At 28.5% G+C, this 6,328-nt stretch overlaps 1 protein-coding gene across 3 annotated transcripts in view; it reads left to right on the top strand.

Moving 5' to 3' along the window:
* Window positions 1-6,328, top strand: part of LOC108728208 (probable ascorbate-specific transmembrane electron transporter 2) — a 40,621-nt gene that overhangs the window by 14,650 nt on the left and 19,643 nt on the right. For 2 of the 3 annotated variants that reach the window (XM_018456667.1, XM_018456677.1), the window contains exon 1: window positions 1,149-1,473. The exons of the other annotated variant lie outside the window; for it this stretch is intronic. The gene's annotated coding sequence lies outside the window, so the exon portion shown is untranslated. Of the gene's footprint in view, window positions 1-1,148; window positions 1,474-6,328 lie in introns of those variants that run through there. 3 annotated transcript variants of the gene reach the window in all.

The following is a 6,328-nucleotide window of genomic DNA, read 5'->3' as shown; positions in this document are numbered from 1 at the left end:
CCCTTATTATTAAAATATTATTAGATAGTCAAATGTATGTAGTAACTGGTGTAGAATTCATTTTTTCGATAAGTCTCTTAATTTCGTCTATAAAAATTTGAAACTAAAAAATGAGTCTACTATTCCCGGTCTCCCCTACATACTTGGACATAATATATGATAGTACGTAATGCTATGTGGAATATAATTATATGTAGCCCCATGGTATAAATCATATAAGGAACATAAAATGTTCCGAGACAGTAAAATATCTCGAAAACTATAAGTTTTATAAAAAAATGTATTAGATAAAAGTTGTAGAGTTTAAAAAGGTCTAGCCACTGGCTTCATCAGTTTGACTTTGGGTGGCGTCGCCAAGGTCATGACAACGTCCACACGGATTTTTTAAGTGAGACCCCCCACTTTTTCTTTCATTTTCTTATAGTCCTTGTTGAGACCTTTTCAAAACACTATAATTTTATCCATTTTAGGTCAGCCGTTTAGAAGTTATTGAGCATTTCATGGTGAAATGTCAGCAACTTTAGGTGAATCAAACACGAAAACTGTTCATTTTTTTCGCTAAAACTTATATGTTTTGTTTAGCAGGTCATAAGCTATAACATATGAGAAGACCATTTGATTTAACCGAAACCCAATTTCATATAGGATTAGTGCAGGGTCCTTTATTATGTGGATATAATAAATTTAAATATTGTTTGAGTATCAATTAAATATATATTTAAATATCATTTAAGTACTATACTTAAAATTTATTAAGAGTTTTGTCAGATCTGTTTACAGATTACAAAACTTATTGAAATAAACTTAAAGTATTTCTCAAAAATAGTAACTATATCGCCAACTATATTGATTAATTAATCACATTATATGTATAAACACATATATACATGATCAGTATTAAAAAATCACTTACACCTGCATACAATATCATTACTCATATACAAAAGTTTTTCGCACTTCTCCGTTATATTTACAACTTTAACCGGTGGCTACTCATAAAGCGTACATCGCAAAGAAAGTTGGAGTCTTTAGCTTGATACCGATATTAACACGTCTTAAAAGACATCTGATAACATCCAATACGTGCCGTATTCGTCTTATTAATGCAACGTGAATTACGTGAGTACAGTAACTATCACGCGCTTATCAGGCGTGAAGCGCTTGTAAACAACAAAATCTCGCTAGGGACATCTTGCATTTTTTCCCATTTACTGAAGATTCCGTCACGTTTACGTCGATTAATACGAACTCGCTCTTACGATAGTCGCATCTAATATCGATCTCAATTCATAGGACTTTGTTCACGACCGATCCCCTGTCCATCATCCACATTAATCCCGCAGTTGCTGACATGTGACGAGGAAAAAGTTTGTACAGCATAGTTTTGCTTCGTAGACCATTATCGGTCTGTTCAAAATAGTCAATATAAAAGTGCTATTAATTTGCATACACACATTTCCAACATTAATTTACGTAAGTAATATTACCTCTTTTATCATCTTCTTTTAAGTTTGGACCAATTGTCTCTTTATTAATTATTTGCGTATATAAGATAACCGAGCTCAATGTGGATCCCCTGAGCTTTGAGAATTTTCTTAATTTTTTGCTGAGGTCAAACTTGAAATTAATGGTTACATTCGAAAAAGGGAACATTTCTCAACATTGAAAAAAAAATGAATCATATTCGTCAAGGCTCGATAAAATAACTAATACAACTTAAAATAAAACTTTTAAAATAAAAAATATAAAATAAGTTCTAAAAATTTATTTAAAATACAAAATCATTGAAATTGGTAAAACAACTGATACGACTTACTTGAAATAAAAAATATAAAATAGGTTCCAAAAACTTATTTTTTTTATTTTAAATAAGTTTTCGAAGGCTATTTTTTATTTTAAATAAAAAATAGATTTCGAAAATTTACTTAATATATAAAATAAGAGAAATGTGTATTCTAAATAAAAATTTAAAATAGTAAATATAAAATATTTTAATAATTTTATTTGAATATATGCATATAATTTAAATTTTTATACATTTTATATTGTATTTCAGTTTATTCTTCTTCTTCTTATTGTTCTTTTTTATAATAGCCTATAATTAATATTTAATAATATAAGCCTATAATAAAGCCTATAATTAATATTTAATAATATTAATGCTATTACACTTAGTTAAGCAACAAAAATCATAATAAAAATAATTATATATTGAATATTTGAGTACTATTGGATAATTGGATATTGTAGTATTGAAGATATTCATATACGTATACTTAATATAGTTAATATTATTAAGTTTATATATATGAAACTCTTTAATACTTGAATAGTTCAATACCAATAGTATTCAATACAAATACAATTTATTAGCTTTAATTAAAATCATCCTCTCAAAATTGGCGTCCTTCATGCTCCTTCGGTTTGGTCTCAAGGCCGCCATAGGAAAATAATCTTTTCGCCGGTGCAGATGATGGTAAAGACGTGTTGAACTTAATAAATATCCGTTTTACGATTGGATAGCAGTCCAAAAATTGCACAGTGACATCTTTATCTTGAAAATATTTCATACATTCTAATTGTACGGTGTTTGTTTTCAATTCGTAATATTCTTATCGTCTTCAATTTGAAAAGAAAAAAAAACTTTCTGATACAAAATCATTCCGAGTAGTGGTAGAACTGGTAGATGTATTAACATTAATATATCATCAGCAATATTGATGTATTTATTATATTTTTCTGCCTCTAAGAAAAAAACAGATTCTGCGCGTAATTTTTTTTCTTCTTTGGTATCGCAATTTAAAATAGGAATGAGAAACAGCTACTAATATAGCATCGTTGGCTTCGAGTTGAAGATGTAAAATCATTACATCTTTTTTCCATGTTACATAATAGTATGCTTACAAGACCGGAAGTATATTTGATATATAAAGTTTATTATAATGGCATATTCTGTAGCTTTTGAAGGCTTTCCATTGTTCTTAGCAAAACTGGAATTAATTCGCCGTAAAAAAAGTTATTTTCACTTTGCAACTTATCTAGAGCTTCAGCAACTGGCTGATGACATTGCAAATATTTGTTTAAAAATTCGAGAGAGAGAGAGAGAGAGAGAGAGTTCGGTCTTTTTAATATTAAACAAGCCAAATGCCTCGGTTATTTAATTTAATTTAATTTTAATTTTCATTAAATTTAAAAGACAATCATAAGTAGAATTCCACCGAGTAACACATGGTGACATTGAAGCTTTTTGAGTAATCTTTTCATAAATTTCAGAGCATTTTGATGACTTTGACGTTCTATATGGCTTTGCATTTCTCAAATGCAGATTGATAAATTCGGATAGCTTTATTATCTGAACACTTTTTCTCCTTAAATATTTCTGCAACGTTAGTAGAAGTGATAAGATTTAAGCTGTAAGAAACGCATCGTTGATGACACAGCGTCATTCATTAAGCTTTCATTTAAATCAATTTCAATTATTTTGAGACACTTTTCATCTTCATCTTTAGAGTTTTCAGAGTCAGTGTCATTTGAATTTGAGTCATTTCGATTTGTGCTTGAATCATCGTTAGTAGAGACTAAGATATATGATGGACAATTTGTTGATTAAATAGATCAAAAGTATTTTAATCTTCTTTTTAATGAATATTATAAAGCACTATGTAGTAATATTTTTTACTGTAAGTAAATTTTTCGCTCTTAATATATAACTAATACAACGATATAAACTAAGATACATAAATAATAAGTAAAATGTTTCATTTTTTTATAGTAAAAGGCTGAAGCAAATTTACTCTATTATCTATTACAAAACTAACCTATAATTGGCATAATTGCAAAAATAACTTACTTTTACTTGTGCCAACAGAGTAAGGAATTAGAATATCCGAAATTCGTAAAAGCTTTAACCATATTTCGTGCATTATCCGTAACTATCTTTAGTATTTTCGACCGATCAATTTTAAAATCAATGCAGATTTTTAGCCCCAATTCAGTGATTTTGATCGTGAGTGTGATTACCTTTGAATCTCTTACATGCCAATACAGCATTTTGCCTTTTCAGTTGCTCATTTATCTGTAAATATGAAACTTCTCGTAAGCAGATTACACAATAATTGATTAATTGCAATATTCTTTGAATATCTAAAGCTGAAAATCATAGTCAAGTCTCATAAAGTAAGATGTTTCTGTAATTCTATTATTTCTATTATATTTCTATTATTTCTGTTAATTCTATTATTTTTTATTTCAAAACAATAAAAATAAGTATTTACATTTCAAAATACAAGACTTGATTACGAATTCGAAGTATTCTGACCTGAGTGATCGAATAAAACATTGGCATTTGTAATGTAGGATTGATAAGTAATGAAATAATCTAATAAATAATTATACACAAAGCAAAGTAATAATACAAAATATAATTAAGAATGCTTTGCATTATCCATTTAGAATTAACATGAATAACATGATATATTTAATATATTATATATGTGACAAGAAACAGTAACTTATAGCAGTTATAAGATAAGTTATAACAATCGTGATATATGTCTGAAAAGTTTTGAGCCTAACATAGAAACAAGTAATTTTTCGGTCAAATTCAATTTTATTTTTCCACATAGTCTCCTTTTAAGTCGATACATTTTTTCCAGCGATGCTCCCACCCCTTTAATCCATTCAAATAATACTGACTGTCTTGCTTTGCAAAATAGGCGTCTACGGATGCGATGACCTCGTTCGATGAAAATTTCTGTCCTCCGAGCCAAACTTTGAGCCTAGGAAACAGAAAAAAGTCGTTGGGGGCCAGATCTGGTGAATATGGTGGATGGTTAATTAATTCGAACCGCAATTCGTGAATTTTTATCATGGCGACTGCTGATATTCGATTTTTTCCATTTTTACAAAAACATTGACATTGACTGGCACAAATGACTGTCAAACAACAACTAAGCGCCGGAAGTACCTATAATTTTCGCAGGTATCTTTCAAAATATGTACGATTATAGTATCAAAATTGTTTTTACGAGTAATGCCATCTTCATGTTGAGGCTCAAAACTTTTCAGACGACCTATGTACAATATGTATGTGAAATCTGTAAATTGTGTGACAATTATAAACAGAAAATACATTTCGTTGAAACACTAATGTTCTATAAGTACTTTTAAGCAATAAAACTCAAGTGGTCCTACTTTTTCTTCTTAAAAAATAATAATCATTTTTAATTTCTTCACTTAATAAAACAAAAAAAAATGATATCTTTATTTTTTAATTAAATGAAAATGAAACCCAGATACTAAATTTAAAAAAAAATACTAAATTAAAAAGAATATTTGGTAAAACTTTCCTTTTACACAGCCAGCCCCAAATAAACTTTGAGTGACCTTGATCTTGACCTTGACCCTTAAGAAGGTCAAGATTATTAATCTTTTCCGTCGCTCGTCATTCGTTAAAAAGTTATAAACAGAAAAGTTTCTCTGTTTAAAAATAGATTTTCTGTTTTTTTTAAAAACAAAAATTCTCTGCTTTAAAATAGATTTCTTGCTTTAAAAAAAATTCTCTGCCTTAAGGCTTCTGAGTAGTCACCACAGCCATAGCGATTGAATCGTGACGTCAGAATTAGCGAGGAATGACACATTAATTTATGTTGCATGCCAGTTACCGACCATAACTTTTTAATGAATAATGAGCGACAGAAAAGGTCAATGACCTTGACCTTCTTAAGGATCAAGGTCAAAGTCAAGGTCACTTGGACGTCATTTGAGACTGACTGTGTAAAGAGAAAGTTTTACCCTACTTGAGCTTTATTGCTTAAAAGTAGTTATACAACATTAGTGTTTCAACGAAATGTATTTTCTGTTTATAATTGGCGCAATTTACATTTTTCACATATACTATTTAAAAAATTTTTAAACTTTGATAGTTTGGAATAGGTTTGGAATAAAAAATTGTTTTTTCAAGGAGCATACATACAAGCGTGTATATTTGGCACCTTTTTTTATGTTTTTGTAAAAAAGGTAATTTTGTCGTGATATCATGCATTTTGTACTGTTAATCGTGTAGCACAGCACTAAATTTTTTTATTGTAAAGTTTTTTTGTTTGAAATAAATTTTTTTAATTTATACTTTTACCCTTTTTCAATTCTTTGTAATTAAATTTTACTAAGTTGGAATAGAAAAATATATGACATTTGATTGGGAAAAGAAAGACCTTTAAATGAGAATAAAAAAATATGTAATAATTGTTAATATGGCTCAATTAGAATAAATCAATAAATAAAAGAAGGGTAACGAGCCAATTATAATGTAAGATATTTAATAATCGTA

This window comes from Mycetomoellerius zeteki, unplaced genomic scaffold (genome assembly GCF_001594055.1).
Source record: "Mycetomoellerius zeteki isolate Tzet28-1 unplaced genomic scaffold, Tzet1.0 scaffold113, whole genome shotgun sequence".
Classification (NCBI taxonomy): Eukaryota; Metazoa; Arthropoda; class Insecta; order Hymenoptera; family Formicidae; genus Mycetomoellerius; species Mycetomoellerius zeteki.
Note: the sequence above shows the minus strand (reverse complement) of the source record. Positions and strands in the feature narration are given on the sequence as shown.